General features: G+C 40.4%; 1 pseudogene; it reads left to right on the top strand.

The window, feature by feature from the left end:
* Nucleotides 1–12,612, top strand: part of LOC142399117 (neurocan core protein-like) — a 49,875-nt pseudogene that overhangs the window by 12,608 nt on the left and 24,655 nt on the right.

The following is a 12,612-nucleotide window of genomic DNA, read 5'->3' as shown; positions in this document are numbered from 1 at the left end:
AAGTAAAACCCTGATTCCAAAAAAATTGGGCTGTTGTGTAAAATGTAAATAAAAACAGCACGTAAGATATTTACAAATCTTATAAATCGATATTTTATTCACAATAGAACAAAGAAAATGTGTCAAATGTTCAAAGCGTGAAATTCTACAGTTTCATGAAAACATCAGCTCATCTTAAATTTGATGGCAGCAACAATCCTCAAAGAATTTGGGTCCATGCTTGTCACTGTGCAGCATACCCAAATTCTTTTATTGTCCATAAACATCTGGGAACCGAGGAGACCAGTTGCTGGACCTTTAGGAGTGGAATGTTTTCCAATTCTTGTATGAATTGTCTGGATTCTAGCTTCTCAATAGTCGTTGGTATTTTGTTTTCAGCTGGTGAAAGTTCTGGACTGCCTCCAGATGAGTACAGTACCATGATTCTTCTACTACAAAGCCATGCTGTTGTAGTAGATGCAGTATGTGGTTTAGCATTGTCTTGCTGAAATATATAAGACTACAAATATTTAAGAAAGATGGAAGCATTTGTTGCTCTGAAACCTCTTTATACCTTTCAGTGTTGATGGTCCCATTCAAGATAGGTAAGTTGTCAGTTCTATAGGCAATAAAGCACCCCATACCATCAGAGAAGAACAGAAACTTTTTCCAGATTCTCCAAATCTTTTGATGACAGAATATACAATACATGATGACATTTTTTAAAGTCTTTGCAATTAACATTAGGGAACAAGATGCAAAAAATTACTTCACAATTTGTAGGGTTACTCTGCCTCTCCAAGGTGCTCTTTTTATTCTCAATCAGGTTTCTGATCTGTTGCCATTTAACCTAACAGGTTGCAACATGTTCCTCCAGTTCTTTTAAATTTACTACCACTGAGGGGCGGTCAGTGGTGTAGTGGGTTAAGTAGCCACCCCATGTACAGAGGCTACGGTCCTCATTGCAGCAGGCCCCGGTTCAAGTCCCACACCGGACGGCCCTTTGTTGCATGTCTTCCCCGTCTCTCTCCAACTGTCCTATCATTAAAGGCATAAAAAGCCCCCAAAAAATATTTAAAATTATTATTTTTTTTTTTACTATTGCTGACTTTTCTAGCCTTTTATTGCCCCATTCCAACATTTTTTTTATAGATATGTTGGTTCCATCAAACTCAAGATGAGCTAAGGTTTTTCTTGAAATAATAATGTAACTCATGTTCCAAATTTTTAATGTTTTATAAGTTCTATTGTAAAAAATATAAAAAGAGATACAGGTCTATAAGATTTGAATATCACTGCATTCTTTTTCTATTTAGATTTTACACAGGATTTTAAGAATTAGGGTTATTGTTTCCAACCAAAGAACTATGCAATTTTAGTGCATGTGCCAGACACTGGAAGCTGGAATCTGATGTTTTGAAGTGTAAGTAGAAGATGATGCTCTTATTTTAAGCTCTGTGAAAAAACTCAGGGTCTGTGAATGACAGACATGATTTTTTTCATGTCACTTCCAGCTCTCTCTTTTCATCTCTTTATTGGCTGTTTTTCTTTTTCCCATATGTCACCACCGTGCCACAAGGTAGTACACCTGTCATCCAAACCGATTAAATTTCCACCATTTATCTTCTTAATATCTGACTAACTCTTGTCCTCAACGTGTCTCTCGGTCTATTGCTTTCACATACATGAAATCTAAAGGGAAGCAACGAGGGCATCTTCAACTCATAGAGTTCATCTAATCTAAATGCAGAAATATCTTTGTGGGATTTAATTCCACTGTGTGCAGTATTCCAAATAATAATAATGATAAGAGTCTAGATAAGAGTCTAGAGGGGATATATATTGTTTTGTTTAAAAACAAACAGTGCCTCCCTTTAGATGAAGACTACCACAGAGGAACACTTAGACAAAAATCATCTTATTTTTTTGTTTTTTTTAAACAAAAGAAATAAGATGATTTTTGTGATGATTATGATGATGATTGTTTTGATTAAAAAAAACCCAAAGCAATGACAATTTCCGGCTGGGGCCATTCTGTGTGGAGTTTGCTTGTTCTCTCCAGGTACTCCAGCGTCCTCCAACCTATCAAAACATGCATGTTAGGTTAATTGGTGACTGTAAAGTGTGAGCGCGGATGGTTGTGTGTCTCGTTTGTCTCTGTGTGGCCCTGTGATGGACTGACGACCTGTCCAGGATGTACCCTGCCTCTCGCCCAGTGACAGCTGGGATAGGCTCCAGCCCCGCCCCCCATTTATTTTCAATGTTCTGTGTAGACAGTCATGACATGACTTACCATTATTGATCGTAACCATAATTATATTAAGTTGATATTGAGTTCCTTACACATTAGATAATATTGATCACTTTGGCTGAAATTGTAGTGATGGCACCTGTTAGACCTTCTAGATTGTTTATGTATCAATACAAGTTGTGTCCTTTTCAGTATTTATCCAGCTCCAGCTCTCTCATGTTGAACATAATTTATGATTAGGATGATTAAATATTATGATGACAGCTATTATTATTATCATCAAATATTATTAGATATAGTTATTAGTTACATTTCTGTGTCAATTCCATTTTAACCAACTACAGACCCATCTCAAATATTCCTTTTATAGCCAAGATTGTTGAGAAAGTGATTTTTAATCAACTCAGTAACTTGTTGAACTCCATTGGACTCCTTGACAAATTTCAGGCTTCCGACCTCACCACAGTACAGAAACGGCTCTTATTAAAGTGTTAAATGACATAAGGTTGAACAATGACTCAGGCAAGGTATCAGTTCTGGTCCTGTTGGATCTCAGTGCTGCATTTGACACTGTGGATCACAGTATACTGCTGAACAGGTTGGAAACCTGGGCAGGACTCAGCGGGACAGTCCTAGAATGGTTCAGGTCCTACTTGGAGGAGCGGAGTTATTTTGTGATTATTGGAAGTAATCAATCTGATCGAGTGGCTATGACATGTGGAGTTCCTCAGGAGTAAGTTCTTGGACCCCTTCTGTTCACTCTATACATGCTGCCTCTGGGTCAAATTCTGAAGAACTCTAAAGTCAACTACCACAGCTATGCAGATGACACACAGATATATCTCGCACTGTCTCCAGATGACTGCAGTCCTATAGAGTCATTGTGCGACTGCTTAGAGCAAGTCAAAAAGTGGATGAACCAAAATTTCATTCAGTTAAATCAAGAAAAAACTGAAGTCATTGGCCCTCATTTATCAAGCCGTCGTAGAAAGCATCGTATATATGAGCGGAGAACTCGTCGTACGCAGAGGCTCAAGTGAGATTTACAGAACATGCGTACCACACCAATCCCATCGTAAAACCGAGCGGCTGTTGATAAATCCGGCGGCCGAAATCCATCGTAATGATCCTAACCACGCCTTCTACAAAAGGGGGTTGAGAGGCCGCACCTCTAGAGTTTGCTACATGGATAGACGAAAGGCGGCAAAGAAACGCTGTCAACGCTGTTGACAGCTGGGACGGCTGTCAACAGCGTTGGTGATGTAAATCGCAGACCGGACGAGTTATGTATTTTCCCCTACTGTGATGGTCAATAAAATGTGATAAACTCCAGATTAAATGAAATCTAAAATTGAACGATGTTTTACTTTTTCTCCAATAAGATCAGGAAGAAGTGGTCCGATATGAAATTTGCAGCTCTCCGACGCAGCATGTCACAAACGGAGGGGGGGGGGGGGGCTCCGATCCAGGTTTGGATTTGAGTGCCTTGGAGGAGAGGGTGGCTGGCCTGATCGGAGCTACGTCTTTGCGTATGCGCAGTGTTAAAGCGCCTCTCCTGTACGGCTCATAAGCCACTCATCATTTTCCCGAAAGAAATCCTGCCGGTCCCGGAACACTCTCTCGCGCCTGATGCGCGCGTTCAGGTCCTTTAACAAAGCCAGATCTGCCATCGTTTCGCCATTACCGAGCCGCTAGAATCAGCTCTTAAATAGGCGGTTGAATAATGAGCCATCACTCTTCCAATTACGGAGTTGTACTTGTTTAATTTTTTTATTTATTTAATTTGCGTTTATGTTTATATTTATGTTGAAATCAAATAAAACATGGGCCTTCTTTGAAGTGATAAGTCTGTAATTTTAACCTAGGGATTTGTTGCGACTCCTGAGGCACGCACTAGTGACGCTGCTGTTTATGTATGCTATTGCAGTCACCGCAAGTCAAAATGGAAAAGTACGTACACGGCTTCAGACCTGTCGTGGCGATTTCATCTTTCCTGCACTCACGATGGATTTGATAAATGCCAACCTTTGCGCAGAAAAGAACGTACACACGACCTACGCATGTTTTTCGTCTTACGCAAGTTTGATAAATGAGGGCCATTGTGTTTGGCAACAAAGAGAAGAGGTTTGCTGTCAGTAAACACCTTGAGTCACTGTCTCTAGAAACTAAACACCAAGTCCGGAACCTCGCCGTGATAGACTCAGACCTGACCTTCAACTATCATATCAAATCAGTCACCAAATCAGCCTTTTATCAACTTAAGAACATATCCAGAATTAAGGGTTTCATGTCCCAAACAGATCAGGAGAAGCTGATTCATGCTTTCATCTCCAGCAGACTTGACTACTGTAATGGTCTTCTCACTGGACTCCCCAAAAAGAGTCTCAAACAGCTGCAGCTCGTTCAGAACGCTGCAGCCCGAGTTTTAACCAGAACAAAGAGATCACATCACATCACCCCAGTTCTCAAGTCTTTACATCGGCTCCCGGTCAGATGCAGAATAGATTTTAAAGTTCTGCTACTCGTCTACAAATCACAGAATGGTTTAGGTCCAGAATACATGAATGACATGCTACCAGAGTATAAACCCAGTAGAGCTCTGAGATCTGCTGACTCAGGTCAGATAGTGGAGCCCAGAGTTCAAACTAGACACGGTGAAGCAGCTTTTAGCTGTTATGCTGCACACAACTGGAACAAACTACCAGCAGAACTGAAATCAGCCCCAACTGTAAGCACTTTTAAATCCAGGTTAAAAACATTTCTCTTTCGGTGTGCTTATGGTTGAGTTTATATTTTTCTTTTTCCCCTCTTCTTTGATTGCTTTTAACTGTGTTTTTAATTTTTATTCTATTTTTTTTCTCTTTAAATTGCTGCTTTATGCTGTTCTTTTAAATGCCTTGTCTTTATGTAAAGCACATTGAGTTGCCTGTGGTATGAAATGCGCTATATAAATAAAGATGCCTTGCCTTGCCTTGTCAAAGTCTTAGATGGTTAAAAAATTCAATAATCAAAATCAGTCAGAATCAAATTCAAGAATTAAATTCCCGCGCTCCTCATAGAATAAACATACTGCACACTGTACCAAATACAATAAGACTAATTGTAGGATAGAAATCCCAACATGCTATATGATAAAACAGCAGAAGCCTGGTATGTTGTTGCAAATCTTATACAGGTAATGATGTTGTCATGGTTACATTGCACCTGTCATGGCAACCAGACTGAGTGAAGTGCTGATATCTATCTGCAGAGCCATGAGTGTAACCGTTTTGTAACCGAGTTGCAGCACTTAAACGTCCGCAGGAAGACATTCCTCTTAATTAATTAGCTTAAGTCACCCATGAAGTCATTTGTGTTAACTGCAAAACTCGAGGAGAAGATTTATAAACTTTACTATTGATTGAATTGGCTCCTGTGTCCATTAATAATCACTTTCTCAGTTTTCTCAGACAATCAGTTTCTCAGTCCTATGTGGAAAACATGAAAATGAAATTCCTAAGGAGGAACTGAGCTATCACGCTTTTAGAAAAAAATGTACTCTCACATGTTTCAAGTCATAGTCAATTTATTGTTTGTCCTCTTTAGGTGCAGCCTCCACCATAGTAAACATGCGTAGGATCACCCATCCTACAGTACAACAAATGCTTGCAGGCAAAGCTGTCCTCCCCTGTGTCTTCACTCTCCAGACCAGCTCCTCCATTCAGCCTCCACAACTCCTGTGGACTCACACAAAATCAGGTGGACACGGCACTCCTCTGGAGCAGATTGTGCTTTCTGCTAAAGGTAAAACAAAAATGCAATGTTCATCATTACTCAGCTCTATCTAGATAACATTAATGGTGCTTCAAGTGACAATTTAAAGCTGCAGAGTTTTATATTTACAGCAGAGAAAATGACTGTGTGTCTGAAATGAGTGGTACATGGGAAATTTGCAGCTGATTCTGGACCCCACTATTTTTTCACCGTACTTCTAAATGTCAAAACTTGCTCAAGTGGAATAATTGAAGACTCTTTACAGATGAAAACACATTAAAAGGTTTATTGTCATTTTACAGCCTACAACTTTGTAGGTTTGGTTTAGCCTCACAGCTTTTAGGGGCAATGTTGTTGCAATGTTTCAGGGAAAAAAAATGCTTTAAAACCCATAAACGAGAAATTTGAGGTTAATTCTAATAACGTCCCCAAACAATATTTTTTGGTCCACACTTAGTTAGCACCTTTTAATCTCATCTATGTTCCACAAAGTGCTTTAGAGTGTATTTCTCCTGAACTGAAACACTTATAAAATAACTTATTTTTTTGGACTATTATGCCTTTAATGGATAGGACAGTTTTAGAGAGACAGGAATCAGGGGGCAGATGCGGGACTCGAACTTGCAGCAAGGACTATAGCCTCTTGTACATGGGGCACCTGCTGTACCCACTATGCCACAGACCACCCCGATAAAAGTACTTATTTTTAATACATTTGCAGTGCTTATATATGCAGTGCTTTTTTTGTCTATAATCACACACGCTGGGGATCCACAGATCTTCTTGTTGGAACTCTACAACTCCAACTTGAGCCACAACTGGCCCCATGTGAGCGTCCAGCTGCTCAGAGTCATGCTTGCCCCACAAATGAGACAAAAACAAAATAAAAAATAAAAGCAGATGTTGATACTGAATGCACATTTGATGTGTAAATATATCAGCGTTGTCCTAATAGCTTGTTTCTGCTGCTCTGAGTGGCCAAAAGATCGGTTACTGTGCCAGAAAAGCACAGTATAGCATATCAATAATCTTTTTCATAGTGTTTCATCCATAAATGGAGTACATTGCGATTATTTATTGATAAATAATGTAAGCGGCAAGTAAGACCAAAACAAACTCGCTAAAGACCAAAGCTAAAAGTAAAAGCTTGAGGCGCAGCCTCTAAAACACTTTATAAATCTGTGTCTCGGATAGAACAGACCAAATTGGATTCAGACTGCAAAAAAAAGAGGTTGTGTTGTTCAGAGGAGGAAAAGCTAAAACTTCCCTCTTTACAAAAGGAGTGCACATACATGTTTAGAGTGTCATGGCACCAAATAATTTTTGAGAATCAAGTATGAGGCAGACAGGTAGAGAGAGGCTCTGCTCTACTAAGAACATCAATACACCACTATATCATAGAGTTGAAATAGATAGAAACTGTAATTTAATCCTGCTTGGTGGACAAAAGTATGTGACATCAGATGAAAACCAGCAAGAAAAATTAAGACAAAAGAATCAAATATAAATGTTTTTTTAAAGGAAAAAAGCGTTATTGCTCTAACATTGGACAAGAGTGTTTTATGAAACTGCATCATTGCTACCACAAGATCTAGAAGATCTAGAAAAATGCACATATGTAGGACTGTTTAAAAGTTAACATTCTGCTTCCAAAAAATTGGAGGATGCCAGAAGACATTGTAATGGAGAAACCACTCTTTTTGTGCCAAAGGTGATGTGATCAAGGTGAATAAGGCTTTCAGTGGCCGTGTCGTGCTGCCAGGATACACTGCCAATTCTCTGAATGCTACCATGGAGATCTCAAGTCTCCGTACCAACGACTCAGGCACTTACCGCTGTCAGGTTGTCATGGGCAACGACTATGAGAGAGACACTGTGGCCCTTGTGGTCTCGGGTAAGTGCAGCAGCCACTGATGGAAGAAAAGTTTAGTGCCACAGCTCCACAAAGGAAAAATTTAAACAAAGCAGAAATTCTGAGGAGAGATTAAGCTACATTAACACAAGAACTTGTAAAATCTTTCTTCTTATGTCATCCATTTTTGTTGTGGTTTTTCATTATATATTTTTTTTAAGTCTAGACTTGATGTGTTGACAGATAATGGCAGCTTTTAAAACAGGAGCACAGTCAACCCTTTTTGGCTTTGTTATTTAGTTAGATATTAATTTATCAGCATTGCATTGACTGACTTAATTAATGCATCTTCTCTGAGTGTGCGTTGTTTTTGTCCTCTTGTTTTCCTCTCGATTAGTTGTATAATTCTTTTAATTAAAGCATTTGGGCGAATTAAAAATTATATTTTTTTCTGCTCATCTGTGAAGTTTCAGCTGAAACTCACATAGTGTTTAATTAATCTGTTTGTGGTCGTGATAACATGCTGTTACTGATTTATTTATTTTTTTAATCTGTCACATGAAGAGAATTAAATTTTTACCACACGTCTCTGTGCATAGGTGTGGTATTTCACTACCAGGCTCCTAACGCCCGCTACACCCTCTCATTCACCGATGCTCAGCGAGCCTGCCAGGAAAACTCGGCTCAGATCGCCACACCGGCTCAGCTGTGGGCAGCATACCATGACGGCTTTGCGAGTTGTTCAGCCGGCTGGTTGGATGATCAGACTGTCCGGTGAGGAGAATACTAATACCTGTTTTTTCATGTTGCAATCTCACTGAATTATTTGCTAACTGTAATTGTTCTGGGTACTTAAAGTGATAGTTCGGAGTAGATTCACCCTAGGGTCATTTGAACCGTGACATCCAGCCAAGTAGCCCACCCGAAGTTTTTTCGATCTTGGCTGAACATCAGCTGAGTTACTGAGTTATCCCGAATAGCTTAGTACAAGCGCTAATGGAACCTGGCAGTATCTCCAAAATTACTACACTAAAATCACATGCCATGACACCAAACTTCTACAGTAGTACAAATATGGTGTGTACTCACAAAACGATGCATTTGGAAGTTTGTACATAGTCCTGGGCCCTCATTTATCATTAGTGCGTAGAATCCCTTCTAAATCCTGTCGTATGAGTGAAATTTAGAATGTGCCCAAGTACAAAAAAATCGGCATTCATCAAACGTTCTTACACAGGTCGTACGCACACTCGTAGGTAATCTGCAATGATAAATACCACACCTGCCAGTTCACCTTGCGCGGGCACGATCAGACTAATTTGCATCATGGAACGCCCCCAATTAACCATATATGGCACCAACATTCCCTTTAAAAGCCACCGGAACTTGCTTGCTTGCGCTTGACTCAGAGCTCGGATCTCGAAAACACATGAGAAGCAATACAGAATCATACGCGGCGGACAGCACAGCTTTATGCCAATTACGCACACAGGCTCCACACCTCCACACACGCATCGCGTCTGCAATCATAACTCATTAGGGGAAATCACATTTTGCCAATATTTTAGAGACCCCTCAACATTTCCCAAATCATGTTTTCGGGGGATCTCGTGTCAGTTTCAGGGGGTCTCAGATCCCCCGAGTCCCCCCGTAGTTCAAACACTGACCATACATATAACCAATGTTGCAAACATGCTGTGCAACACTCACCAATAAGCCATCCATCTTCAACAGCTCCTTCTTGTAAACGAAGGTCCACGGAGCTGTTCTGCAAAATAAAGGAATCGGACAGCACCTGTATATGCACAGGTATGGCTTGCGTGCGCTTAGTTTCTCGCTCGAGAAATGGCCCCAATTCACGGCAGAGGTCGAGCAATATATGTTTTGGAAATCTGAACCTGCTTAGAAGCCACTCACTACTTTCTGCCAATAAATCTGCACGCTCCCTAAACACGCGCTCCCTCCGTAGCGCACGGTTTTCCAGATCCTCAAGCAATGCAAGATGGGCCATGTTGCGTTCTGAATGGCATGTCCTACGTGTGCCTTTTATACCCATATCAACTAGGCTGATTATTGTCAGGTCTTCTGGTGAAACAATTATTGTTACACTCTGAATGAAATGCAATGAACGCCAGGTAGGTCTAATGCACCGTGCTTTGGAATTGCATAGGCTACACGGACCCAAATGCCGTCAGACATACTGTAATGCAACAATTGAATGAACATTGTAATATTCCCCTGTGCAGCAATCAACACCATTTGCAGTTTCGTAATTCTACCACTAGGCAATGTGCGTAAGCATGGTCAAAGCTGTGCGTAGATTTAGGCACATTTCTAAGTTCAAGTACATGTTCATAAATCCCACACTTTGCTCAGGAATGATCGCACGCACGCTTTACGCACAGATCTGTTCCTAAGAACGCTTAATAAATGAGGGCCCAGGAGTTTATTATTATCAACACAAGCCTAATAGCTTCTCTGCTGCTAAAGCTGTGTCGACGTCACTTCCTTGATCTGGGAGCTTCAAAGTAAGATGAGGGTTGATTTACTACTGTAGACAACTAAGTATATGCTATATTCTACATGATTTTTTTATGAATTTTTATGTTGTAGAGTTGTGAATTTATTTTATCAATGGAGAAATTGAGCAGCCTTGCAGCAGAGAAGCTATTAGGCTTGTGTTGATAATAATAAACTCCTGGACTATGTACAAACTTCCAAATGCATCGTTTTGTGAGTACAGACCATATTTGTACTACTGTAGAAGTTTGGTGTCATGGCATGTGATTTTAGTGTGGTAATTTTGGAGATACTGCCACAGGGCTCTCAAGTCTCACGCAATGAGTGTGAAATACACGCATTTCAACAAGTTCACACGCTTACACGCCACACATGCCATTTCTCACGCTGAGAAATGATCAACTTCGTCGCACAGAAATTCTAATGGCCTATACTATAAACGAGTCAATGGCAGGTTACTACTGCTCATACAGCTCAGAATAGCTCCGGTACAGCTGTCTTGATTTAGCAACCCATCGGCAAATCACAAAATAGAATTTCTCAGCCAATCAGAAAACAGAATTTCTTGTTGCTGGGTGAGGTCTGAAATAGCTTTCAGCTTCAAGCACGTGTGCAGAAGTTGTAGACGAGCTGGAGGTGGAAGAGAACCGTCAGGATCATCAGCAGGTCATATCTTCATTTATTTGAATCTTTTATTAGTTCCTATAGTTTTCCTATTCCTTGTAAAAGACCAATACCTGCCGATTAAAGTGTTTGTTGGAGTAGTAGGCCTAAATATTCAGCACACACCCTTTGACATGAGCAACTTAATGAAAAATGAAAAATATGTAGGAGCGTAATTAGGCTTCTGTGGTTAATTTTTTTCAAAGGTGACTGGTATGAGCAGATTCCCAATAAGGCTATCTACAATTGCCAAACTGGTATTAGTTCTGCCACACTGAAATGCTGATGCAGAGAGGGTTTTTTCCATGGTGGGGCTCAATAAATCATTGTAAATATTTAAAAAAAATGTTGAGCTACTTGACGAATTTGAATTTCCCCCATTGGGGGATAAATAAAGTATTTTTCTATTCTATTTCTATTCTATTCTATAAAACCAAGACCAGGAACACGTTGGCTCTGAATGGAACTCTGTCATCCATCATGACTGTGAAAATGGCTGTGCTTTAAATGGGAGCCCCCAATATCAGTCATCAAGCATCAAAATCTGCCACAAACACTTACAACACTCATAACATTTTTTTGTTTGTTAAGACTTTGCATACCTAAAAGAATTTATTTTAAAATATAGCAGAATTTTGTGTAAAAGTGAAGATTTGTGATTTTGGTATAAATAAAACAATTTCTTTGTTCTTTAAGTAGCTAATTTATGGCGATGGGATACTGCAAGGGACCAGCCCCCCGCGCACACGGCACGGCCCCTGCCCCGCCCGAATCTCACTCCAAGCAAACTTGAAAACTTGAGAGCCCTGCTGCCAGGTTCCATGTACTAAGCTATTCGGGATAACTCAGTAACTCAGCTGATGTTCAGCCAAGATCGAAAAAACTTCGGGTGGGCTACTTGGCTGGTTGTCACGGTTCAAATGACCCTAGGGTGAATCTACTCCGAACTATCACTTTAAAGACCAAAACAAACCATTTCCTCTATTGCTGATCAATCTAGTAGAAAGTATTTTCAAAACAATTACTTAGGTTTCATGTTTAAATTGTTATAAAACATTATCACCCAAGAAGATTTAGGCTACGGCTACACGAAAACGTTTTTCACTGTAAACGATACTTTTTCTTATCGTTTGGCTGTCGCGGCCACACGGAGCCGGCGTTCCCACTACCCCAAAACGATAGTCTTTGAGAACGGGTTCCAGAGTGGGAAGATTTGAAAACTGGGTCGTTTCGTTTCCATTGTTACAGCGAAAACGGATTCGTGTCTGCGTCATAGCCACATGGCTAACGCAGTGACGTATACACATACGTCAGTGACCAGAACAAAAAGCGGCTTCCATTCAAAATCCAGAAGAAGAAGACAACACAACAAGGACAGACAGCGATCATCATGGACCCCACAACATTGATAGCAGCACTGCTGCAGACACTGCTAACTACAGCGGCGTTGTTGAAGGAACAACGTGAGCTTCACGCTGGTAGTAGGGGCGTACACGCATGCGCATTGCTTCTTCTATTGTTCTGGTGTAACCGGTGGGGATGGCTTACAGCGCACCTAGAGGTGTTTCGTGTGTACTGCATCGTTTCATCGTTT

Source organism: Odontesthes bonariensis, chromosome 14 (assembly GCF_027942865.1).
Source record: "Odontesthes bonariensis isolate fOdoBon6 chromosome 14, fOdoBon6.hap1, whole genome shotgun sequence".
NCBI classification, from domain to species: domain Eukaryota; kingdom Metazoa; phylum Chordata; class Actinopteri; order Atheriniformes; family Atherinopsidae; genus Odontesthes; species Odontesthes bonariensis.
This window is presented reverse-complemented; position numbering and strand designations above follow the sequence as displayed.